Source organism: Acipenser ruthenus, unplaced genomic scaffold (assembly GCF_902713425.1).
Source record: "Acipenser ruthenus unplaced genomic scaffold, fAciRut3.2 maternal haplotype, whole genome shotgun sequence".
In the NCBI taxonomy this organism is placed as follows: Eukaryota; Metazoa; Chordata; class Actinopteri; order Acipenseriformes; family Acipenseridae; genus Acipenser; species Acipenser ruthenus.
Window position 1 is genome coordinate 5652 of NW_026708369.1, and position 17338 is coordinate 22989.

Here is a 17338-nt window from a genome sequence, read left to right on the forward strand (position 1 = left end):
GTCTGACGATTGACTCGAGGAGGGGTGAGGATTGACATGAGGAGGGGTGAGGATTGACTTGAGGAGGGGTAAGGTCTGAGGATGTCCTAAAATGGACACCGTACACCTGGAAATATCAAGTGCTGCAGGCATTACATTTTACAATTGAAATGTGTGGAGGACAAAAGGAAATTTCAGAGGAATCACCCCCCAGCTCACCAAACATAAAAGTCATGAAAGCAGAACTGCAACCGCCTGCGGCCATACCACCTTGAATAAGCCTGATCTCGTCTGATCTCAGAAGCTAAGCAATGTTGGGCTTGGTTAGTACTTGGATGGGAGACCACCTGGGAATATCAAGTGCTCCAGGCTTTTCATTTTACAATTGAATTGTGTGGAGGACAAAAGTAAATTTTGGAGGAATTAACCCCTGCTCACCGAACATAAAAGTCATGAAAGCAGAACTGCAATTGCCTGCAGCCACACCACCTTGATTAAACCTGATCTCATCTGATTTCAGAAGCTAAGCAATGTTGGGCTTGGTTAGTACTTGGATGGGAGACCACCTGGGAATATCAAGTGCTGCAGGCATTACATTTTTGTAATTACATTTTACAATTGAAATGTGTGGAGGACAAAAGGAAATTTTGGAGGAATCACCCCCAGCTCACTAAACATAAAAGTCATGAAAGCAGAAATGCAATCGCCTGCGGCCACACCACCTTGAATAAGCCTGATCTCGTCTGATCTCAGAAGCTAAGCAATGTTGGGCTTGGTTAGTACTTGGATGGGAGACCACCTGGGAATATCAAGTGCTGCAGGCATTACATTTTACAATTGAAATGTGTGGAGGACAAAAGGAAATTTTGGAGGAATCACCCCCAGCTCACTAAACATAAAAGTCATGAAAGCAGAAATGCAATCGCCTGCGGCCACACCACCTTGAATAAGCCTGATCTCGTCTGATCTCAGAAGCTAAGCAATGTTGGGCTTGGTTAGTACTTGGATGGCAGACCACCTGGGAATATCAAGTGCTGCAGGCATTACATTTTACAATTGAAATGTGTGGAGGACAAAAGGAAATTTTGTATGATTCACCCCCAGCTCAATAAACATAAAAGTCATGAAGGCAGAAATGCAATCACCTGCAGCCACACCACCTTGAATAAGGCTGATCTCGTCTGATCTCAGAAGCTAAGCAATGTTGGGCTTGGTTAGTACTTGGATGGGAAACCACCTGGGAATATCAAGTGCTGCAGGCATTACATTTTTGTAATTACATTTTACAATTGAAATGTGTGGAGGACAAAAGGAAATTTTGGAGGAATCACCCCCAGCTCACTTAACATAAAAGTCATGAAAGCAGAACTGCAATCGCCTGCGGCCACACCACCTTGAATAAGCCTGATCTCGTCTGATCTCAGAAGCTAAGCAATGTTGGGCTTGGTTAGTACTTGGATGGGAGACCACCTGGGAATATCAAGTGTTGCAGGCATTACATTTTTGTAATTACATTTTACAATTGAAATGTGTGGAGGACAAAAGGAAATTTTGGAGGAATCACCCCCAGCTCACTAAACATAAAAGTCATGAAAGCAGAAATGCAATCGCCTGCGGCCACACCACCTTGAATAAGCCTGATCTCGTCTGATCTCAGAAGCTAAGCAATGTTGGGCTTGGTTAGTACTTGGATGGGAGACCACCTGGGAATATCAAGTGCTGCAGGCATTACATTTTTGTAATTACATTTTACAATTGAAATGTGTGGAGGACAAAAGGAAATTTTGGAGGAATCACCCCCAGCTCACTAAACATAAAAGTCATGAAAGCAGAAATGCAATCGCCTGCGGCCACCCCACCTTGAATAAGCCTGATCTCGTCTGATCTCAGAAGCTAAGCAATGTTGGGCTTGGTTAGTACTTGGATGGGAGACCACCTGGGAATATCAAGTGCTGCAGGCATTACATTTTTGTAATTACATTTTACAATTGAAATGTGTGGAGGACAAAAGGAAATTTTGGAGGAATCACCCCCAGCTCACTAAACATAAAAGTCATGAAAGCAGAAATGCAATCGCCTGCGGCCACACCACCTTGAATAAGCCTGATCTCGTCTGATCTCAGAAGCTAAGCAATGTTGGGCTTGGTTAGTACTTGGATGGGAGACCACCTGGGAATATCAAGTGCTGCAGGCATTACATTTTAGTAATTACATTTTACAATTGAAATGTGTGGAGGACAAAAGGAAATTTTGGAGGAATCACCCCCAGCTCACTAAACATAAAAGTCATGAAAGCAGAAATGCAATCGCCTGCGGCCACACCACCTTGAATAAGCCTGATCTCGTCTGATCTCAGAAGCTAAGCAATGTTGGGCTTGGTTAGTACTTGGATGGGAGACCACCTGGGAATATCAAGTGCTGCAGGCATTACATTTTACAATTGAAATGTGTGGAGGACAAAAGGAAATTTTGGAGGAATCACCCCCAGCTCACTAAACATAAAAGTCATGAAAGCAGAAATGCAATCGCCTGCGGCCACACCACCTTGAATAAGCCTGATCTCGTCTGATCTCAGAAGCTAAGCAATGTTGGGCTTGGTTAGTACTTGGATGGGAGACCACCTGGGAATATCAAGTGCTGCAGGCATTACATTTTACAATTGAAATGTGTGGAGGACAAAAGGAAATTTTGGAGGAATCACCCCCAGCTCACTAAACATAAAAGTCATGAAAGCAGAACAGCAATCGCCTGCGGCCACACCACCTTGAATAAGCCTGATCTCGTCTGATCTCAGAAGCTAAGCAATGTTGGGCTTGGTTAGTACTTGGATGGGAGACCACCTGGGAATATCAAGTGCTGCAGGCATTACATTTTACAATTGAAATGTGTGGAGGACAAAAGGAAATTTTGGAGGAATCACCCCCAGCTCACTAAACATAAAAGTCATGAAAGCAGAAATGCAATCGCCTGCGGCCACACCACCTTGAATAAGCCTGATCTCGTCTGATCTCAGAAGCTAAGCAATGTTGGGCTTGGTTAGTACTTGGATGGGAGACCACCTGGGAATATCAAGTGCTGCAGGCATTACATTTTACAATTGAAATGTGTGGAGGACAAAAGGAAATTTTGGAGGAATCACCCCCAGCTCACTAAACATAAAAGTCATGAAAGCAGAACAGCAATCGCCTGCGGCCACACCACCTTGAATAAGCCTGATCTCGTCTGATCTCAGAAGCTAAGCAATGTTGGGCTTGGTTAGTACTTGGATGGGAGACCACCTGGGAATATCAAGTGCTGCAGGCATTACATTTTACGATTGAAATGTGTGGAGGACAAAAGGAAATTTTGGAGGAATCACCCCCAGCTCACTAAACATAAAAGTCATGAAAGCAGAAATGCAATCGCCTGCGGCCACACCACCTTGAATAAGCCTGATCTCGTCTGATCTCAGAAGCTAAGCAATGTTGGGCTTGGTTAGTACTTGGATGGGAGACCACCTGGGAATATCAAGTGCTGCAGGCATTACATTTTTGTAATTACATTTTACAATTGAAATGTGTGGAGGACAAAAGGAAATTTTGGAGGAATCACCCCCAGCTCACTAAACATAAAAGTCATGAAAGCAGAAACGCAATCGCCTGCGGCCACACCACCTTGAATAAGCCTGATCTCGTCTGATCTCAGAAGCTAAGCAATGTTGGGCTTGGTTAGTACTTGGATGGGAGACCACCTGGGAATATCAAGTGCTGCAGGCATTACATTTTAGTAATTACATTTTACAATTGAAATGTGTGGAGGACAAAAGGAAATTTTGGAGGAATCACCCCCAGCTCACTAAACATAAAAGTCATGAAAGCAGAAATGCAATCGCCTGCGGCCACACCACCTTGAATAAGCCTGATCTCGTCTGATCTCAGAAGCTAAGCAATGTTGGGCTTGGTTAGTACTTGGATGGGAGACCACCTGGGAATATCAAGTGCTGCAGGCATTACATTTTTGTAATTACATTTTACAATTGAAATGTGTGGAGGACAAAAGGAAATTTTGGAGGAATCACCCCCAGCTCACTAAACATAAAAGTCATGAAAGCAGAACTGCAATCGCCTGCGGCCACACCACCTTGAATAAGCCTGATCTCGTCTGATCTCAGAAGCTAAGCAATGTTGGGCTTGGTTAGTACTTGGATGGGAGACCACCTGGGAATATCAAGTGCTGCAGGCATTACATTTTTGTAATTACATTTTACAATTGAAATGTGTGGAGGACAAAAGGAAATTTTGGAGGAATCACCCCCAGCTCACTAAACATAAAAGTCATGAAAGCAGAAATGCAATCGCCTGCGGCCACACCACCTTGAATAAGCCTGATCTCGTCTGATCTCAGAAGCTAAGCAATGTTGGGCTTGGTTAGTACTTGGATGGGAGACCACCTGGGAATATCAAGTGCAGCAGGCATTACATTTTTGTAATTACATTTTACAATTGAAATGTGTGGAGGACAAAAGGAAATTTTGGAGGAATCACCCCCAGCTCACTAAACATAAAAGTCATGAAAGCAGAAATGCAATCGCCTGCGGCCACACCACCTTGAATAAGCCTGATCTCGTCTGATCTCAGAAGCTAAGCAATGTTGGGCTTGGTTAGTACTTGGATGGGAGACCACCTGGGAATATCAAGTGCTGCAGGCATTACATTTTTGTAATTACATTTTACAATTGAAATGTGTGGAGGACAAAAGGAAATTTTGGAGGAATCACCCCCAGCTCACTAAACATAAAAGTCATGAAAGCAGAACTGCAATCGCCTGCGGCCACACCACCTTGAATAAGCCTGATCTCGTCTGATCTCAGAAGCTAAGCAATGTTGGGCTTGGTTAGTACTTGGATGGGAGACCACCTGGGAATATCAAGTGCTGCAGGCATTACATTTTTGTAATTACATTTTACAATTGAAATGTGTGGAGGACAAAAGGAAATTTTGGAGGAATCACCCCCAGCTCACTAAACATAAAAGTCATGAAAGCAGAACAGCAATCGCCTGCGGCCACACCACCTTGAATAAGCCTGATCTCGTCTGATCTTAGAAGCTAAGCAATGTTGGGCTTGGTTAGTACTTGGATGGGAGACCACCTGGGAATATCAAGTGCTGCAGGCATTACATTTTACAATTGAAATGTGTGGAGGACAAAAGGAAATTTTGGAGGAATCACCCCCAGCTCACTAAACATAAAAGTCATGAAAGCAGAAATGCAATCGCCTGCGGCCACACCACCTTGAATAAGCCTGATCTCGTCTGATCTCAGAAGCTAAGCAATGTTGGGCTTGGTTAGTACTTGGATGGGAGACCACCTGGGAATATCAAGTGCTGCAGGCATTACATTTTTGTAATTACATTTTACAATTGAAATGTGTGGAGGACAAAAGGAAATTTTGGAGGAATCACCCCCAGCTCACTAAACATAAAAGTCATGAAAGCAGAAATGCAATCGCCTGCGGCCACACCACCTTGAATAAGCCTGATCTCGTCTGATCTCAGAAGCTAAGCAATGTTGGGCTTGGTTAGTACTTGGATGGGAGACCACCTGGGAATATCAAGTGCTGCAGGCATTACATTTTACAATTGAAATGTGTGGAGGACAAAAGGAAATTTTGGAGGAATCACCCCCAGCTCACTAAACATAAAAGTCATGAAAGCAGAAATGCAATCGCCTGCGGCCACACCACCTTGAATAAGCCTGATCTCGTCTGATCTCAGAAGCTAAGCAATGTTGGGCTTGGTTAGTACTTGGATGGGAGACCACCTGGGAATATCAAGTGCTGCAGGCATTACATTTTTGTAATTACATTTTACAATTGAAATGTGTGGAGGACAAAAGGAAATTTTGGAGGAATCACCCCCAGCTCACTAAACATAAAAGTCATGAAAGCAGAAATGCAATCGCCTGCGGCCACACCACCTTGAATAAGCCTGATCTCGTCTGATCTCAGAAGCTAAGCAATGTTGGGCTTGGTTAGTACTTGGATGGGAGACCACCTGGGAATATCAAGTGCTGCAGGCATTACATTTTAGTAATTACATTTTACAATTGAAATGTGTGGAGGACAAAAGGAAATTTTGGAGGAATCACCCCCAGCTCACTAAACATAAAAGTCATGAAAGCAGAAATGCAATCGCCTGCGGCCACACCACCTTGAATAAGCCTGATCTCGTCTGATCTCAGAAGCTAAGCAATATTGGGCTTGGTTAGTACTTGGATGGGAGACCCCCTGGGAATATCAAGTGTTGCAGGTATTACATTTTACAATTGAAATGTGTGGAGGACAAAAGGAAATTTTGGAGGAATCACCCCCAGCTCACTAAACATAAAAGTCATGAAAGCAGAAATGCAATCGCCTGCGGCCACACCACCTTGAATAAGCCTGATCTCAGAAGCTAAGCAATGTTGGGCTTGGTTAGTACTTGGATGGGAGACCACCTGGGAATATCAAGTGCTGCAGGCATTACATTTTACAATTGAAATGTGTGGAGGACAAAAGGAAATTTTGGAGGAATCACCCCCAGCTCACTAAACATAAAAGTCATGAAAGCAGAAATGCAATCGCCTGCGGCCACACCACCTTGAATAAGCCTGATCTCGTCTGATCTCAGAAGCTAAGCAATGTTGGGCTTGGTTAGTACTTGGATGGGAGACCACCTGGGAATATCAAGTGCTGCAGGCATTACATTTTAGTAATTACATTTTACAATTGAAATGTGTGGAGGACAAAAGGAAATTTTGGAGGAATCACCCCCAGCTCACTAAACATAAAAGTCATGAAAGCAGAAATGCAATCGCCTGCGGCCACACCACCTTGAATAAGCCTGATCTCGTCTGATCTCAGAAGCTAAGCAATGTTGGGCTTGGTTAGTACTTGGATGGGAGACCACCTGGGAATATCAAGTGCTGCAGGCATTACATTTTAGTAATTACATTTTACAATTGAAATGTGTGGAGGACAAAAGGAAATTTTGGAGGAATCACCCCCAGCTCACTAAACATAAAAGTCATGAAAGCAGAAATGCAATCGCTTGCGGCCACACCACCTTGAATAAGCCTGATCTCGTCTGATCTCAGAAGCTAAGCAATGTTGGGCTTGGTTAGTACTTGGATGGGAGACCACCTGGGAATATCAAGTGCTGCAGGCATTACATTTTTGTAATTACATTTTACAATTGAAATGTGTGGAGGACAAAAGGAAATTTTGGAGGAATCACCCCCAGCTCACTAAACATAAAAGTCATGAAAGCAGAAATGCAATCGCCTGCGGCCACACCACCTTGAATAAGCCTGATCTCGTCTGATCTCAGAAGCTAAGCAATGTTGGGCTTGGTTAGTACTTGGATGGGAGACCCCCTGGGAATATCAAGTGCTGCAGGCATTACATTTTACAATTGAAATGTGTGGAGGACAAAAGGAAATTTTGGAGGAATCACCCCCAGCTCACTAAACATAAAAGTCATGAAAGCAGAAATGCAATCGCCTGCGGCCACACCACCTTGAATAAGCCTGATCTCGTCTGATCTCAGAAGCTACGCAATGTTGGGCTTGGTTAGTACTTGGATGGGAGACCACCTGGGAATATCAAGTGCTGCAGGCATTACATTTTAGTAATTACATTTTACAATTGAAATGTGTGGAGGACAAAAGGAAATTTTGGAGGAATCACCCCCAGCTCACTAAACATAAAAGTCATGAAAGCAGAAATGCAATCGCCTGCGGCCACACCACCTTGAATAAGCCTGATCTCGTCTGATCTCAGAAGCTAAGCAATGTTGGGCTTGGTTAGTACTTGGATGGGAGACCACCTGGGAATATCAAGTGCTGCAGGCATTACATTTTTGTAATTACATTTTACAATTGAAATGTGTGGAGGACAAAAGGAAATTTTGGAGGAATCACCCCCAGCTCACTAAACATAAAAGTCATGAAAGCAGTAATGCAATCGCCTGCGGCCACACCACCTTGAATAAGCCTGATCTCGTCTGATCTCAGAAGCTAAGCAATGTTGGGCTTGGTTAGTACTTGGATGGGAGACCACCTGGGAATATCAAGTGCTGCAGGCATTACATTTTAGTAATTACATTTTACAATTGAAATGTGTGGAGGACAAAAGGAAATTTTGGAGGAATCACCCCCAGCTCACTAAACATAAAAGTCATGAAAGCAGTAATGCAATCGCCTGCGGCCACACCACCTTGAATAAGCCTGATCTCGTCTGATCTCAGAAGCTAAGCAATGTTGGGCTTGGTTAGTACTTGGATGGGAGACCACCTGGGAATATCAAGTGCTGCAGGCATTACATTTTACAATTGAAATGTGTGGAGGACAAAAGGAAATTTTGGAGGAATCACCCCCAGCTCACTAAACATAAAAGTCATGAAAGCAGAAACGCAATCGCCTGCGGCCACACCACCTTGAATAAGCCTGATCTCGTCTGATCTCAGAAGCTAAGCAATGTTGGGCTTGGTTAGTACTTGGATGGGAGACCACCTGGGAATATCAAGTGCTGCAGGCATTACATTTTAGTAATTACATTTTACAATTGAAATGTGTGGAGGACAAAAGGAAATTTTGGAGGAATCACCCCCAGCTCACTAAACATAAAAGTCATGAAAGCAGAAATGCAATCGCCTGCGGCCACACCACCTTGAATAAGCCTGATCTCGTCTGATCTCAGAAGCTAAGCAATGTTGGGCTTGGTTAGTACTTGGATGGGAGACCACCTGGGAATATCAAGTGCTGCAGGCATTACATTTTACAATTGAAATGTGTGGAGGACAAAAGGAAATTTTGGAGGAATCACCCCCAGCTCACTAAACATAAAAGTCATGAAAGCAGAAATGCAATCGCCTGCGGCCACACCACCTTGAATAAGCCTGATCTCGTCTGATCTCAGAAGCTAAGCAATGTTGGGCTTGGTTAGTACTTGGATGGGAGACCACCTGGGAATATCAAGTGCTGCAGGCATTACATTTTTGTAATTACATTTTACAATTGAAATGTGTGGAGGACAAAAGGAAATTTTGGAGGAATCACCCCCAGCTCACTAAACATAAAAGTCATGAAAGCAGAAATGCAATCGCCTGCGGCCACACCACCTTGAATAAGCCTGATCTCGTCTGATCTCAGAAGCTAAGCAATGTTGGGCTTGGTTAGTACTTGGATGGGAGACCACCTGGGAATATCAAGTGCTGCAGGCATTACATTTTTGTAATTACATTTTAGAATTGAAATGTGTGGAGGACAAAAGGAAATTTTGGAGGAATCACCCCCAGCTCACTAAACATAAAAGTCATGAAAGCAGAAATGCAATCGCCTGCGGCCACACCACCTTGAATAAGCCTGATCTCGTCTGATCTCAGAAGCTAATCAATGTTGGGCTTGGTTAGTACTTGGATGGGAGACCACCTGGGAATATCAAGTGCTGCAGGCATTACATTTTAGTAATTACATTTTACAATTGAAATGTGTGGAGGACAAAAGGAAATTTTGGAGGAATCACCCCCAGCTCACTAAACATAAAAGTCATGAAAGCAGTAATGCAATCGCCTGCGGCCACACCACCTTGAATAAGCCTGATCTCGTCTGATCTCAGAAGCTAAGCAATGTTGGGCTTGGTTAGTACTTGGATGGGAGACCACCTGGGAATATCAAGTGCTGCAGGCATTACATTTTACAATTGAAATGTGTGGAGGACAAAAGGAAATTTTGGAGGAATCACCCCCAGCTCACTAAACATAAAAGTCATGAAAGCAGAAATGCAATCGCCTGCGGCCACACCACCTTGAATAAGCCTGATCTCGTCTGATCTCAGAAGCTAAGCAATGTTGGGCTTGGTTAGTACTTGGATGGGAGACCACCTGGGAATATCAAGTGCTGCAGGCATTACATTTTAGTAATTACATTTTACAATTGAAATGTGTGGAGGACAAAAGGAAATTTTGGAGGAATCACCCCCAGCTCACTAAACATAAAAGTCATGAAAGCAGAAATGCAATCGCCTGCGGCCACACCACCTTGAATAAGCCTGATCTCGTCTGATCTCAGAAGCTAAGCAATGTTGGGCTTGGTTAGTACTTGGATGGGAGACCACCTGGGAATATCAAGTGCTGCAGGCATTACATTTTACAATTGAAATGTGTGGAGGACAAAAGGAAATTTTGGCGGAATCACCCCCAGCTCACTAAACATAAAAGTCATGAAAGCAGAAATGCAATCGCCTGCGGCCACACCACCTTGAATAAGCCTGATCTCGTCTGATCTCAGAAGCTAAGCAATGTTGGGCTTGGTTAGTACTTGGATGGGAGACCACCTGGGAATATCAAGTGCTGCAGGCATTACATTTTACAATTGAAATGTGTGGAGGACAAAAGGAAATTTTGGAGGAATCACCCCCAGCTCACTAAACATAAAAGTCATGAAAGCAGAAATGCAATCGCCTGCGGCCACACCACCTTGAATAAGCCTGATCTCGTCTGATCTCAGAAGCTAAGCAATGTTGGGCTTGGTTAGTACTTGGATGGGAGACCACCTGGGAATATCAAGTGCTGCAGGCATTACATTTTTGTAATTACATTTTACAATTGAAATGTGTGGAGGACAAAAGGAAATTTTGGAGGAATCACCCCCAGCTCACTAAACATAAAAGTCATGAAAGCAGAAATGCAATCGCCTGCGGCCACACCACCTTGAATAAGCCTGATCTCGTCTGATCTCAGAAGCTAAGCAATGTTGGGCTTGGTTAGTACTTGGATGGGAGACCACCTGGGAATATCAAGTGCTGCAGGCATTACATTTTTGTAATTACATTTTAGAATTGAAATGTGTGGAGGACAAAAGGAAATTTTGGAGGAATCACCCCCAGCTCACTAAACATAAAAGTCATGAAAGCAGAAATGCAATCGCCTGCGGCCACACCACCTTGAATAAGCCTGATCTCGTCTGATCTCAGAAGCTAATCAATGTTGGGCTTGGTTAGTACTTGGATGGGAGACCACCTGGGAATATCAAGTGCTGCAGGCATTACATTTTACAATTGAAATGTGTGGAGGACAAAAGGAAATTTTTGAGGAATCACCCCCAGCTCACTAAACATAAAAGTCATGAAAGCAGAAATGCAATCGCCTGCTGCCACACCACCTTGACTAAGCCTGATCTCGTCTGATCTCAGAAGCTAAGCAATGTTGGGCTTGGTTAGTACTTGGATGGGAGACCACCTGGGAATATCAAGTGCTGCAGGCATTACATTTTACAATTGAAATGTGTGGAGGACAAAAGGAAATTTTGGAGGAATCACCCCCAGCTCACTAAACATAAAAGTCATGAAAGCAGAAATGCAATCGCCTGCGGCCACACCACCTTGAATAAGCCTGATCTCGTCTGATCTCAGAAGCTAAGCAATGTTGGGCTTGGTTAGTACTTGGATGGGAGACCACCTGGGAATATCAAGTGCTGCAGGCATTACATTTTACAATTGAAATGTGTGGAGGACAAAAGGAAATTTTGGAGGAATCACCCCCAGCTCACTAAACATAAAAGTCATGAAAGCAGAAATGCAATCGCCTGCGGCCACACCACCTTGAATAAGCCTGATCTCGTCTGATCTCAGAAGCTAAGCAATGTTGGGCTTGGTTAGTACTTGGATGGGAGACCACCTGGGAATATCAAGTGCTGCAGGCATTACATTTTAGTAATTACATTTTACAATTGAAATGTGTGGAGGACAAAAGGAAATTTTGGAGGAATCACCCCCAGCTCACTAAACATAAAAGTCATGAAAGCAGAAATGCAATCGCCTGCGGCCACACCACCTTGAATAAGCCTGATCTCGTCTGATCTCAGAAGCTAAGCAATGTTGGGCTTGGTTAGTACTTGGATGGGAGACCACCTGGGAATATCAAGTGCTGCAGGCATTACATTTTACAATTGAAATGTGTGGAGGACAAAAGGAAATTTTGGAGGAATCACCCCCAGCTCACTAAACATAAAAGTCATGAAAGCAGAAATGCAATCGCCTGCGGCCACACCACCTTGAATAAGCCTGATCTCGTCTGATCTCAGAAGCTAATCAATGTTGGGCTTGGTTAGTACTTGGATGGGAGACCACCTGGGAATATCAAGTGCTGCAGGCATTACATTTTAGTAATTACATTTTACAATTGAAATGTGTGGAGGACAAAAGGAAATTTTGGAGGAATCACCCCCAGCTCACTAAACATAAAAGTCATGAAAGCAGTAATGCAATCGCCTGCGGCCACACCACCTTGAATAAGCCTGATCTCGTCTGATCTCAGAAGCTAAGCAATGTTGGGCTTGGTTAGTACTTGGATGGGAGACCACCTGGGAATATCAAGTGCTGCAGGCATTACATTTTACAATTGAAATGTGTGGAGGACAAAAGGAAATTTTGGAGGAATCACCCCCAGCTCACTAAACATAAAAGTCATGAAAGCAGAAATGCAATCGCCTGCGGCCACACCACCTTGAATAAGCCTGATCTCGTCTGATCTCAGAAGCTAAGCAATGTTGGGCTTGGTTAGTACTTGGATGGGAGACCACCTGGGAATATCAAGTGCTGCAGGCATTACATTTTAGTAATTACATTTTACAATTGAAATGTGTGGAGGACAAAAGGAAATTTTGGAGGAATCACCCCCAGCTCACTAAACATAAAAGTCATGAAAGCAGAAATGCAATCGCCTGCGGCCACACCACCTTGAATAAGCCTGATCTCGTCTGATCTCAGAAGCTAAGCAATGTTGGGCTTGGTTAGTACTTGGATGGGAGACCACCTGGGAATATCAAGTGCTGCAGGCATTACATTTTACAATTGAAATGTGTGGAGGACAAAAGGAAATTTTGGCGGAATCACCCCCAGCTCACTAAACATAAAAGTCATGAAAGCAGAAATGCAATCGCCTGCGGCCACACCACCTTGAATAAGCCTGATCTCGTCTGATCTCAGAAGCTAAGCAATGTTGGGCTTGGTTAGTACTTGGATGGGAGACCACCTGGGAATATCAAGTGCTGCAGGCATTACATTTTACAATTGAAATGTGTGGAGGACAAAAGGAAATTTTGGAGGAATCACCCCCAGCTCACTAAACATAAAAGTCATGAAAGCAGAAATGCAATCGCCTGCGGCCACACCACCTTGAATAAGCCTGATCTCGTCTGATCTCAGAAGCTAAGCAATGTTGGGCTTGGTTAGTACTTGGATGGGAGACCACCTGGGAATATCAAGTGCTGCAGGCATTACATTTTTGTAATTACATTTTACAATTGAAATGTGTGGAGGACAAAAGGAAATTTTGGAGGAATCACCCCCAGCTCACTAAACATAAAAGTCATGAAAGCAGAAATGCAATCGCCTGCGGCCACACCACCTTGAATAAGCCTGATCTCGTCTGATCTCAGAAGCTAAGCAATGTTGGGCTTGGTTAGTACTTGGATGGGAGACCACCTGGGAATATCAAGTGCTGCAGGCATTACATTTTTGTAATTACATTTTAGAATTGAAATGTGTGGAGGACAAAAGGAAATTTTGGAGGAATCACCCCCAGCTCACTAAACATAAAAGTCATGAAAGCAGAAATGCAATCGCCTGCGGCCACACCACCTTGAATAAGCCTGATCTCGTCTGATCTCAGAAGCTAATCAATGTTGGGCTTGGTTAGTACTTGGATGGGAGACCACCTGGGAATATCAAGTGCTGCAGGCATTACATTTTACAATTGAAATGTGTGGAGGACAAAAGGAAATTTTTGAGGAATCACCCCCAGCTCACTAAACATAAAAGTCATGAAAGCAGAAATGCAATCGCCTGCTGCCACACCACCTTGACTAAGCCTGATCTCGTCTGATCTCAGAAGCTAAGCAATGTTGGGCTTGGTTAGTACTTGGATGGGAGACCACCTGGGAATATCAAGTGCTGCAGGCATTACATTTTACAATTGAAATGTGTGGAGGACAAAAGGAAATTTTGGAGGAATCACCCCCAGCTCACTAAACATAAAAGTCATGAAAGCAGAAATGCAATCGCCTGCGGCCACACCACCTTGAATAAGCCTGATCTCGTCTGATCTCAGAAGCTAAGCAATGTTGGGCTTGGTTAGTACTTGGATGGGAGACCACCTGGGAATATCAAGTGCTGCAGGCATTACATTTTACAATTGAAATGTGTGGAGGACAAAAGGAAATTTTGGAGGAATCACCCCCAGCTCACTAAACATAAAAGTCATGAAAGCAGAAATGCAATCGCCTGCGGCCACACCACCTTGAATAAGCCTGATCTCGTCTGATCTCAGAAGCTAAGCAATGTTGGGCTTGGTTAGTACTTGGATGGGAGACCACCTGGGAATATCAAGTGCTGCAGGCATTACATTTTACAATTGAAATGTGTGGAGGACAAAAGGAAATTTTGGAGGAATCACCCCCAGCTCACTAAACATAAAAGTCATGAAAGCAGAAATGCAATCGCCTGCGGCCACACCACCTTGAATAAGCCTGATCTCGTCTGATCTCAGAAGCTAAGCAATGTTGGGCTTGGTTAGTACTTGGATGGGAGAGCACCTGGGAATATCAAGTGCTGCAGGCATTACATTTTTGTAATTACATTTTACAATTGAAATGTGTGGAGGACAAAAGGAAATTTTGGAGGAATCACCCCCAGCTCACTAAACATAAAAGTCATGAAAGCAGAAATGCAATCGCCTGCGGCCACACCACCTTGAATAAGCCTGATGTCGTCTGATCTCAGAAGCTAAGCAATGTTGGGCTTGGTTAGTACTTGGATGGGAGACCACCTGGGAATATCAAGTGCTGCAGGCATTACATTTTACAATTGAAATGTGTGGAGGACAAAAGGAAATTTTGGAGGAATCACCCCCAGCTCACTAAACATAAAAGTCATGAAAGCAGAAATGCAATCGCCTGCGGCCACACCACCTTGAATAAGCCTGATCTCGTCTGATCTCAGAAGCTAAGCAATGTTGGGCTTGGTTAGTACTTGGATGGGAGACCACCTGGGAATATCAAGTGCTGCAGGCATTACATTTTTGTAATTACATTTTAGAATTGAAATGTGTGGAGGACAAAAGGAAATTTTGGAGGAATCACCCCCAGCTCACTAAACATAAAAGTCATGAAAGCAGAAATGCAATCGCCTGCGGCCACACCACCTTGAATAAGCCTGATCTCGTCTGATCTCAGAAGCTAAGCAATGTTGGGCTTGGTTAGTACTTGGATGGGAGACCACCTGGGAATATCAAGTGCTGCAGGCATTACATTTTACAATTGAAATGTGTGGAGGACAAAAGGAAATTTTGGAGGAATCACCCCCAGCTCACTAAACATAAAAGTCATGAAAGCAGAAATGCAATCGCCTGCGGCCACACCACCTTGACTAAGCCTGATCTCGTCTGATCTCAGAAGCTAAGCAATGTTGGGCTTGGTTAGTACTTGGATGGGAGACCACCTGGGAATATCAAGTGCTGCAGGCATTACATTTTACAATTGAAATGTGTGGAGGACAAAAGGAAATTTTGGAGGAATCACCCCCAGCTCACTAAACATAAAAGTCATGAAAGCAGAAATGCAATCGCCTGCGGCCACACCACCTTGAATAAGCCTGATCTCGTCTGATCTCAGAAGCTAAGCAATGTTGGGCTTGGTTAGTACTTGGATGGGAGACCACCTGGGAATATCAAGTGCTGCAGGCATTACATTTTACAATTGAAATGTGTGGAGGACAAAAGGAAATTTTGGAGGAATCACCCCCAGCTCACTAAACATAAAAGTCATGAAAGCAGAAATGCAATCGCCTGCGGCCACACCACCTTGAATAAGCCTGATCTCGTCTGATCTCAGAAGCTAAGCAATGTTGGGCTTGGTTAGTACTTGGATGGGAGACCACCTGGGAATATCAAGTGCTGCAGGCATTACATTTTTGTAATTACATTTTACAATTGAAATGTGTGGAGGACAAAAGGAAATTTTGGAGGAATCACCCCCAGCTCACTAAACATAAAAGTCATGAAAGCAGAAATGCAATCGCCTGCGGCCACACCACCTTGAATAAGCCTGATCTCGTCTGATCTCAGAAGCTAAGCAATGTTGGGCTTGGTTAGTACTTGGATGGGAGACCCCCTGGGAATATCAAGTGTTGCAGGTATTACATTTTACAATTGAAATGTGTGGAGGACAAAAGGAAATTTTGGAGGAATCACCCCCAGCTCACTAAACATAAAAGTCATGAAAGCAGAAATGCAATCGCCTGCGGCCACACCACCTTGAATAAGCCTGATCTCGTCTGATCTCAGAAGCTAAGCAATGTTGGGCTTGGTTAGTACTTGGATGGGAGACCCCCTGGGAATATCAAGTGTTGCAGGTATTACATTTTAGAATTGAAATGTGTGGAGGACAAAAGGAAATTTTGGAGGAATCACCCCCAGCTCACTAAACATAAAAGTCATGAAAGCAGAAATGCAATCGCCTGCGGCCACACCACCTTGAATAAGCCTGATCTCGTCTGATCTCAGAAGCTAAGCAATGTTGGGCTTGGTTAGTACTTGGATGGGAGACCACCTGGGAATATCAAGTGCTGCAGGCGTTACATTTTACAATTGAAATGTGTGGAGGACAAAAGGAAATTTTTGAGGAATCACCCCCAGCTCACTAAACATAAAAGTCATGAAAGCAGAAATGCAATCGCCTGCGGCCACACCACCTTGACTAAGCCTGAGCTCGTCTGATCTCAGAAGCTAAGCAATGTTGGGCTTGGTTAGTACTTGGATGGGAGACCACCTGGGAATATCAAGTGCTGCAGGCATTACATTTTACAATTGAAATGTGTGGAGGACAAAAGGAAATTTTGGAGGAATCACCCCCAGCTCACTAAACATAAAAGTCATGAAAGCAGAAATGCAATCGCCTGCGGCCACACCACCTTGAATAAGCCTGATCTCGTCTGATCTCAGAAGCTAAGCAATGTTGGGCTTGGTTAGTACTTGGATGGGAGACCACCTGGGAATATCAAGTGCTGCAGGCATTACATTTTACAATTGAAATGTGTGGAGGACAAAAGGAAATTTTGGAGGAATCACCCCCAGCTCACTAAACATAAAAGTCATGAAAGCAGAAATGCAATCGCCTGCGGCCACACCACCTTGAATAAGCCTGATCTCGTCTGATCTCAGAAGCTAAGCAATGTTGGGCTTGGTTAGTACTTGGATGGGAGACCACCTGGGAATATCAAGTGCTGCAGGCATTACATTTTACAATTGAAATGTGTGGAGGACAAAAGGAAATTTTGGAGGAATCA

General features: G+C 43.8%; 72 non-coding genes and 4 pseudogenes across 72 annotated transcripts; all 76 read left to right on the top strand.

Moving 5' to 3' along the window:
• The first annotated feature begins 232 nt into the window (after positions 1-232).
• On the top strand, positions 233-351 carry LOC131731867 (5S ribosomal RNA). Its single transcript, XR_009325140.1, has one exon. It is a non-coding gene; the product is annotated as a 5S ribosomal RNA (ribosomal RNA).
• Positions 352-451: 100 nt separating this feature from the next.
• On the top strand, positions 452-570 carry LOC131731862 (5S ribosomal RNA). Its single transcript, XR_009325135.1, has one exon. It is a non-coding gene; the product is annotated as a 5S ribosomal RNA (ribosomal RNA).
• Positions 571-684: 114 nt separating this feature from the next.
• Positions 685-803, top strand: LOC131731764 (5S ribosomal RNA). The gene has a single exon (XR_009325038.1). It is a non-coding gene; the product is annotated as a 5S ribosomal RNA (ribosomal RNA).
• A 100-nt stretch (positions 804-903) lies between these two features.
• Positions 904-1022, top strand: LOC131731883 (5S ribosomal RNA). The gene has a single exon (XR_009325156.1). It is a non-coding gene; the product is annotated as a 5S ribosomal RNA (ribosomal RNA).
• A 100-nt stretch (positions 1023-1122) lies between these two features.
• On the top strand, positions 1123-1241 carry LOC131731937 (5S ribosomal RNA; annotated as a pseudogene).
• Positions 1242-1355: 114 nt separating this feature from the next.
• Positions 1356-1474, top strand: LOC131731861 (5S ribosomal RNA). The gene has a single exon (XR_009325134.1). It is a non-coding gene; the product is annotated as a 5S ribosomal RNA (ribosomal RNA).
• Positions 1475-1588: 114 nt separating this feature from the next.
• On the top strand, positions 1589-1707 carry LOC131731775 (5S ribosomal RNA). The gene has a single exon (XR_009325049.1). It is a non-coding gene; the product is annotated as a 5S ribosomal RNA (ribosomal RNA).
• A 114-nt stretch (positions 1708-1821) lies between these two features.
• LOC131731873 (5S ribosomal RNA) lies at positions 1822-1940 on the top strand. The gene has a single exon (XR_009325146.1). It is a non-coding gene; the product is annotated as a 5S ribosomal RNA (ribosomal RNA).
• Positions 1941-2054: 114 nt separating this feature from the next.
• LOC131731786 (5S ribosomal RNA) lies at positions 2055-2173 on the top strand. Its single transcript, XR_009325060.1, has one exon. It is a non-coding gene; the product is annotated as a 5S ribosomal RNA (ribosomal RNA).
• A 114-nt stretch (positions 2174-2287) lies between these two features.
• On the top strand, positions 2288-2406 carry LOC131731798 (5S ribosomal RNA). Its single transcript, XR_009325071.1, has one exon. It is a non-coding gene; the product is annotated as a 5S ribosomal RNA (ribosomal RNA).
• Positions 2407-2506: 100 nt separating this feature from the next.
• On the top strand, positions 2507-2625 carry LOC131731809 (5S ribosomal RNA). The gene has a single exon (XR_009325082.1). It is a non-coding gene; the product is annotated as a 5S ribosomal RNA (ribosomal RNA).
• Positions 2626-2725: 100 nt separating this feature from the next.
• On the top strand, positions 2726-2844 carry LOC131731820 (5S ribosomal RNA). Its single transcript, XR_009325093.1, has one exon. It is a non-coding gene; the product is annotated as a 5S ribosomal RNA (ribosomal RNA).
• A 100-nt stretch (positions 2845-2944) lies between these two features.
• Positions 2945-3063, top strand: LOC131731831 (5S ribosomal RNA). Its single transcript, XR_009325104.1, has one exon. It is a non-coding gene; the product is annotated as a 5S ribosomal RNA (ribosomal RNA).
• A 100-nt stretch (positions 3064-3163) lies between these two features.
• On the top strand, positions 3164-3282 carry LOC131731842 (5S ribosomal RNA). Its single transcript, XR_009325115.1, has one exon. It is a non-coding gene; the product is annotated as a 5S ribosomal RNA (ribosomal RNA).
• Positions 3283-3382: 100 nt separating this feature from the next.
• On the top strand, positions 3383-3501 carry LOC131731853 (5S ribosomal RNA). Its single transcript, XR_009325126.1, has one exon. It is a non-coding gene; the product is annotated as a 5S ribosomal RNA (ribosomal RNA).
• Positions 3502-3615: 114 nt separating this feature from the next.
• Positions 3616-3734, top strand: LOC131731865 (5S ribosomal RNA). Its single transcript, XR_009325138.1, has one exon. It is a non-coding gene; the product is annotated as a 5S ribosomal RNA (ribosomal RNA).
• Positions 3735-3848: 114 nt separating this feature from the next.
• LOC131731876 (5S ribosomal RNA) lies at positions 3849-3967 on the top strand. Its single transcript, XR_009325149.1, has one exon. It is a non-coding gene; the product is annotated as a 5S ribosomal RNA (ribosomal RNA).
• A 114-nt stretch (positions 3968-4081) lies between these two features.
• LOC131731887 (5S ribosomal RNA) lies at positions 4082-4200 on the top strand. Its single transcript, XR_009325160.1, has one exon. It is a non-coding gene; the product is annotated as a 5S ribosomal RNA (ribosomal RNA).
• Positions 4201-4314: 114 nt separating this feature from the next.
• LOC131731891 (5S ribosomal RNA) lies at positions 4315-4433 on the top strand. The gene has a single exon (XR_009325164.1). It is a non-coding gene; the product is annotated as a 5S ribosomal RNA (ribosomal RNA).
• Positions 4434-4547: 114 nt separating this feature from the next.
• LOC131731898 (5S ribosomal RNA) lies at positions 4548-4666 on the top strand. Its single transcript, XR_009325171.1, has one exon. It is a non-coding gene; the product is annotated as a 5S ribosomal RNA (ribosomal RNA).
• A 114-nt stretch (positions 4667-4780) lies between these two features.
• LOC131731909 (5S ribosomal RNA) lies at positions 4781-4899 on the top strand. The gene has a single exon (XR_009325182.1). It is a non-coding gene; the product is annotated as a 5S ribosomal RNA (ribosomal RNA).
• Positions 4900-5013: 114 nt separating this feature from the next.
• LOC131731877 (5S ribosomal RNA) lies at positions 5014-5132 on the top strand. Its single transcript, XR_009325150.1, has one exon. It is a non-coding gene; the product is annotated as a 5S ribosomal RNA (ribosomal RNA).
• A 100-nt stretch (positions 5133-5232) lies between these two features.
• On the top strand, positions 5233-5351 carry LOC131731920 (5S ribosomal RNA). Its single transcript, XR_009325193.1, has one exon. It is a non-coding gene; the product is annotated as a 5S ribosomal RNA (ribosomal RNA).
• A 114-nt stretch (positions 5352-5465) lies between these two features.
• On the top strand, positions 5466-5584 carry LOC131731931 (5S ribosomal RNA). The gene has a single exon (XR_009325200.1). It is a non-coding gene; the product is annotated as a 5S ribosomal RNA (ribosomal RNA).
• Positions 5585-5684: 100 nt separating this feature from the next.
• Positions 5685-5803, top strand: LOC131731942 (5S ribosomal RNA). The gene has a single exon (XR_009325201.1). It is a non-coding gene; the product is annotated as a 5S ribosomal RNA (ribosomal RNA).
• Positions 5804-5917: 114 nt separating this feature from the next.
• LOC131731953 (5S ribosomal RNA) lies at positions 5918-6036 on the top strand. The gene has a single exon (XR_009325202.1). It is a non-coding gene; the product is annotated as a 5S ribosomal RNA (ribosomal RNA).
• Positions 6037-6150: 114 nt separating this feature from the next.
• Positions 6151-6269, top strand: LOC131731935 (5S ribosomal RNA; annotated as a pseudogene).
• Positions 6270-6369: 100 nt separating this feature from the next.
• On the top strand, positions 6370-6478 carry LOC131731959 (5S ribosomal RNA; annotated as a pseudogene).
• Positions 6479-6578: 100 nt separating this feature from the next.
• Positions 6579-6697, top strand: LOC131731965 (5S ribosomal RNA). The gene has a single exon (XR_009325203.1). It is a non-coding gene; the product is annotated as a 5S ribosomal RNA (ribosomal RNA).
• A 114-nt stretch (positions 6698-6811) lies between these two features.
• On the top strand, positions 6812-6930 carry LOC131731978 (5S ribosomal RNA). Its single transcript, XR_009325205.1, has one exon. It is a non-coding gene; the product is annotated as a 5S ribosomal RNA (ribosomal RNA).
• A 114-nt stretch (positions 6931-7044) lies between these two features.
• On the top strand, positions 7045-7163 carry LOC131731849 (5S ribosomal RNA). The gene has a single exon (XR_009325122.1). It is a non-coding gene; the product is annotated as a 5S ribosomal RNA (ribosomal RNA).
• A 114-nt stretch (positions 7164-7277) lies between these two features.
• LOC131731845 (5S ribosomal RNA) lies at positions 7278-7396 on the top strand. The gene has a single exon (XR_009325118.1). It is a non-coding gene; the product is annotated as a 5S ribosomal RNA (ribosomal RNA).
• Positions 7397-7496: 100 nt separating this feature from the next.
• Positions 7497-7615, top strand: LOC131731903 (5S ribosomal RNA). Its single transcript, XR_009325176.1, has one exon. It is a non-coding gene; the product is annotated as a 5S ribosomal RNA (ribosomal RNA).
• Positions 7616-7729: 114 nt separating this feature from the next.
• Positions 7730-7848, top strand: LOC131731981 (5S ribosomal RNA). The gene has a single exon (XR_009325206.1). It is a non-coding gene; the product is annotated as a 5S ribosomal RNA (ribosomal RNA).
• Positions 7849-7962: 114 nt separating this feature from the next.
• LOC131731982 (5S ribosomal RNA) lies at positions 7963-8081 on the top strand. Its single transcript, XR_009325207.1, has one exon. It is a non-coding gene; the product is annotated as a 5S ribosomal RNA (ribosomal RNA).
• Positions 8082-8195: 114 nt separating this feature from the next.
• On the top strand, positions 8196-8314 carry LOC131731983 (5S ribosomal RNA). The gene has a single exon (XR_009325208.1). It is a non-coding gene; the product is annotated as a 5S ribosomal RNA (ribosomal RNA).
• Positions 8315-8414: 100 nt separating this feature from the next.
• Positions 8415-8533, top strand: LOC131731984 (5S ribosomal RNA). The gene has a single exon (XR_009325209.1). It is a non-coding gene; the product is annotated as a 5S ribosomal RNA (ribosomal RNA).
• A 114-nt stretch (positions 8534-8647) lies between these two features.
• Positions 8648-8766, top strand: LOC131731985 (5S ribosomal RNA). The gene has a single exon (XR_009325210.1). It is a non-coding gene; the product is annotated as a 5S ribosomal RNA (ribosomal RNA).
• Positions 8767-8866: 100 nt separating this feature from the next.
• LOC131731986 (5S ribosomal RNA) lies at positions 8867-8985 on the top strand. The gene has a single exon (XR_009325211.1). It is a non-coding gene; the product is annotated as a 5S ribosomal RNA (ribosomal RNA).
• Positions 8986-9099: 114 nt separating this feature from the next.
• On the top strand, positions 9100-9218 carry LOC131731988 (5S ribosomal RNA). Its single transcript, XR_009325212.1, has one exon. It is a non-coding gene; the product is annotated as a 5S ribosomal RNA (ribosomal RNA).
• Positions 9219-9332: 114 nt separating this feature from the next.
• On the top strand, positions 9333-9451 carry LOC131731868 (5S ribosomal RNA). Its single transcript, XR_009325141.1, has one exon. It is a non-coding gene; the product is annotated as a 5S ribosomal RNA (ribosomal RNA).
• Positions 9452-9565: 114 nt separating this feature from the next.
• Positions 9566-9684, top strand: LOC131731989 (5S ribosomal RNA). The gene has a single exon (XR_009325213.1). It is a non-coding gene; the product is annotated as a 5S ribosomal RNA (ribosomal RNA).
• A 100-nt stretch (positions 9685-9784) lies between these two features.
• Positions 9785-9903, top strand: LOC131731990 (5S ribosomal RNA). The gene has a single exon (XR_009325214.1). It is a non-coding gene; the product is annotated as a 5S ribosomal RNA (ribosomal RNA).
• Positions 9904-10017: 114 nt separating this feature from the next.
• On the top strand, positions 10018-10136 carry LOC131731992 (5S ribosomal RNA). The gene has a single exon (XR_009325216.1). It is a non-coding gene; the product is annotated as a 5S ribosomal RNA (ribosomal RNA).
• A 100-nt stretch (positions 10137-10236) lies between these two features.
• LOC131731993 (5S ribosomal RNA) lies at positions 10237-10355 on the top strand. Its single transcript, XR_009325217.1, has one exon. It is a non-coding gene; the product is annotated as a 5S ribosomal RNA (ribosomal RNA).
• Positions 10356-10455: 100 nt separating this feature from the next.
• On the top strand, positions 10456-10574 carry LOC131731994 (5S ribosomal RNA). The gene has a single exon (XR_009325218.1). It is a non-coding gene; the product is annotated as a 5S ribosomal RNA (ribosomal RNA).
• Positions 10575-10688: 114 nt separating this feature from the next.
• LOC131731995 (5S ribosomal RNA) lies at positions 10689-10807 on the top strand. Its single transcript, XR_009325219.1, has one exon. It is a non-coding gene; the product is annotated as a 5S ribosomal RNA (ribosomal RNA).
• A 114-nt stretch (positions 10808-10921) lies between these two features.
• LOC131731869 (5S ribosomal RNA) lies at positions 10922-11040 on the top strand. Its single transcript, XR_009325142.1, has one exon. It is a non-coding gene; the product is annotated as a 5S ribosomal RNA (ribosomal RNA).
• Positions 11041-11140: 100 nt separating this feature from the next.
• Positions 11141-11259, top strand: LOC131731905 (5S ribosomal RNA). The gene has a single exon (XR_009325178.1). It is a non-coding gene; the product is annotated as a 5S ribosomal RNA (ribosomal RNA).
• A 100-nt stretch (positions 11260-11359) lies between these two features.
• Positions 11360-11478, top strand: LOC131731996 (5S ribosomal RNA). The gene has a single exon (XR_009325220.1). It is a non-coding gene; the product is annotated as a 5S ribosomal RNA (ribosomal RNA).
• Positions 11479-11578: 100 nt separating this feature from the next.
• On the top strand, positions 11579-11697 carry LOC131731997 (5S ribosomal RNA). The gene has a single exon (XR_009325221.1). It is a non-coding gene; the product is annotated as a 5S ribosomal RNA (ribosomal RNA).
• Positions 11698-11811: 114 nt separating this feature from the next.
• LOC131731998 (5S ribosomal RNA) lies at positions 11812-11930 on the top strand. The gene has a single exon (XR_009325222.1). It is a non-coding gene; the product is annotated as a 5S ribosomal RNA (ribosomal RNA).
• Positions 11931-12030: 100 nt separating this feature from the next.
• On the top strand, positions 12031-12149 carry LOC131731870 (5S ribosomal RNA). The gene has a single exon (XR_009325143.1). It is a non-coding gene; the product is annotated as a 5S ribosomal RNA (ribosomal RNA).
• A 114-nt stretch (positions 12150-12263) lies between these two features.
• Positions 12264-12382, top strand: LOC131731999 (5S ribosomal RNA). Its single transcript, XR_009325223.1, has one exon. It is a non-coding gene; the product is annotated as a 5S ribosomal RNA (ribosomal RNA).
• A 100-nt stretch (positions 12383-12482) lies between these two features.
• Positions 12483-12601, top strand: LOC131732000 (5S ribosomal RNA). Its single transcript, XR_009325224.1, has one exon. It is a non-coding gene; the product is annotated as a 5S ribosomal RNA (ribosomal RNA).
• A 114-nt stretch (positions 12602-12715) lies between these two features.
• Positions 12716-12834, top strand: LOC131732001 (5S ribosomal RNA). The gene has a single exon (XR_009325225.1). It is a non-coding gene; the product is annotated as a 5S ribosomal RNA (ribosomal RNA).
• A 100-nt stretch (positions 12835-12934) lies between these two features.
• Positions 12935-13053, top strand: LOC131732003 (5S ribosomal RNA). The gene has a single exon (XR_009325227.1). It is a non-coding gene; the product is annotated as a 5S ribosomal RNA (ribosomal RNA).
• Positions 13054-13153: 100 nt separating this feature from the next.
• Positions 13154-13272, top strand: LOC131732004 (5S ribosomal RNA). The gene has a single exon (XR_009325228.1). It is a non-coding gene; the product is annotated as a 5S ribosomal RNA (ribosomal RNA).
• Positions 13273-13386: 114 nt separating this feature from the next.
• Positions 13387-13505, top strand: LOC131732005 (5S ribosomal RNA). Its single transcript, XR_009325229.1, has one exon. It is a non-coding gene; the product is annotated as a 5S ribosomal RNA (ribosomal RNA).
• Positions 13506-13619: 114 nt separating this feature from the next.
• Positions 13620-13738, top strand: LOC131731871 (5S ribosomal RNA). Its single transcript, XR_009325144.1, has one exon. It is a non-coding gene; the product is annotated as a 5S ribosomal RNA (ribosomal RNA).
• A 100-nt stretch (positions 13739-13838) lies between these two features.
• On the top strand, positions 13839-13957 carry LOC131731906 (5S ribosomal RNA). The gene has a single exon (XR_009325179.1). It is a non-coding gene; the product is annotated as a 5S ribosomal RNA (ribosomal RNA).
• Positions 13958-14057: 100 nt separating this feature from the next.
• Positions 14058-14176, top strand: LOC131732006 (5S ribosomal RNA). The gene has a single exon (XR_009325230.1). It is a non-coding gene; the product is annotated as a 5S ribosomal RNA (ribosomal RNA).
• A 100-nt stretch (positions 14177-14276) lies between these two features.
• Positions 14277-14395, top strand: LOC131732007 (5S ribosomal RNA). Its single transcript, XR_009325231.1, has one exon. It is a non-coding gene; the product is annotated as a 5S ribosomal RNA (ribosomal RNA).
• Positions 14396-14495: 100 nt separating this feature from the next.
• Positions 14496-14614, top strand: LOC131731916 (5S ribosomal RNA). The gene has a single exon (XR_009325189.1). It is a non-coding gene; the product is annotated as a 5S ribosomal RNA (ribosomal RNA).
• A 114-nt stretch (positions 14615-14728) lies between these two features.
• LOC131731927 (5S ribosomal RNA) lies at positions 14729-14847 on the top strand (annotated as a pseudogene).
• A 100-nt stretch (positions 14848-14947) lies between these two features.
• On the top strand, positions 14948-15066 carry LOC131731748 (5S ribosomal RNA). Its single transcript, XR_009325022.1, has one exon. It is a non-coding gene; the product is annotated as a 5S ribosomal RNA (ribosomal RNA).
• A 114-nt stretch (positions 15067-15180) lies between these two features.
• On the top strand, positions 15181-15299 carry LOC131731749 (5S ribosomal RNA). Its single transcript, XR_009325023.1, has one exon. It is a non-coding gene; the product is annotated as a 5S ribosomal RNA (ribosomal RNA).
• A 100-nt stretch (positions 15300-15399) lies between these two features.
• LOC131731858 (5S ribosomal RNA) lies at positions 15400-15518 on the top strand. Its single transcript, XR_009325131.1, has one exon. It is a non-coding gene; the product is annotated as a 5S ribosomal RNA (ribosomal RNA).
• Positions 15519-15618: 100 nt separating this feature from the next.
• LOC131731750 (5S ribosomal RNA) lies at positions 15619-15737 on the top strand. The gene has a single exon (XR_009325024.1). It is a non-coding gene; the product is annotated as a 5S ribosomal RNA (ribosomal RNA).
• A 100-nt stretch (positions 15738-15837) lies between these two features.
• Positions 15838-15956, top strand: LOC131731751 (5S ribosomal RNA). Its single transcript, XR_009325025.1, has one exon. It is a non-coding gene; the product is annotated as a 5S ribosomal RNA (ribosomal RNA).
• Positions 15957-16070: 114 nt separating this feature from the next.
• On the top strand, positions 16071-16189 carry LOC131731894 (5S ribosomal RNA). The gene has a single exon (XR_009325167.1). It is a non-coding gene; the product is annotated as a 5S ribosomal RNA (ribosomal RNA).
• Positions 16190-16289: 100 nt separating this feature from the next.
• On the top strand, positions 16290-16408 carry LOC131731895 (5S ribosomal RNA). Its single transcript, XR_009325168.1, has one exon. It is a non-coding gene; the product is annotated as a 5S ribosomal RNA (ribosomal RNA).
• A 100-nt stretch (positions 16409-16508) lies between these two features.
• Positions 16509-16627, top strand: LOC131731846 (5S ribosomal RNA). Its single transcript, XR_009325119.1, has one exon. It is a non-coding gene; the product is annotated as a 5S ribosomal RNA (ribosomal RNA).
• Positions 16628-16727: 100 nt separating this feature from the next.
• Positions 16728-16846, top strand: LOC131731922 (5S ribosomal RNA). The gene has a single exon (XR_009325195.1). It is a non-coding gene; the product is annotated as a 5S ribosomal RNA (ribosomal RNA).
• Positions 16847-16946: 100 nt separating this feature from the next.
• LOC131731752 (5S ribosomal RNA) lies at positions 16947-17065 on the top strand. Its single transcript, XR_009325026.1, has one exon. It is a non-coding gene; the product is annotated as a 5S ribosomal RNA (ribosomal RNA).
• Positions 17066-17165: 100 nt separating this feature from the next.
• LOC131731754 (5S ribosomal RNA) lies at positions 17166-17284 on the top strand. Its single transcript, XR_009325028.1, has one exon. It is a non-coding gene; the product is annotated as a 5S ribosomal RNA (ribosomal RNA).
• Positions 17285-17338: the final 54 nt, after the last annotated feature.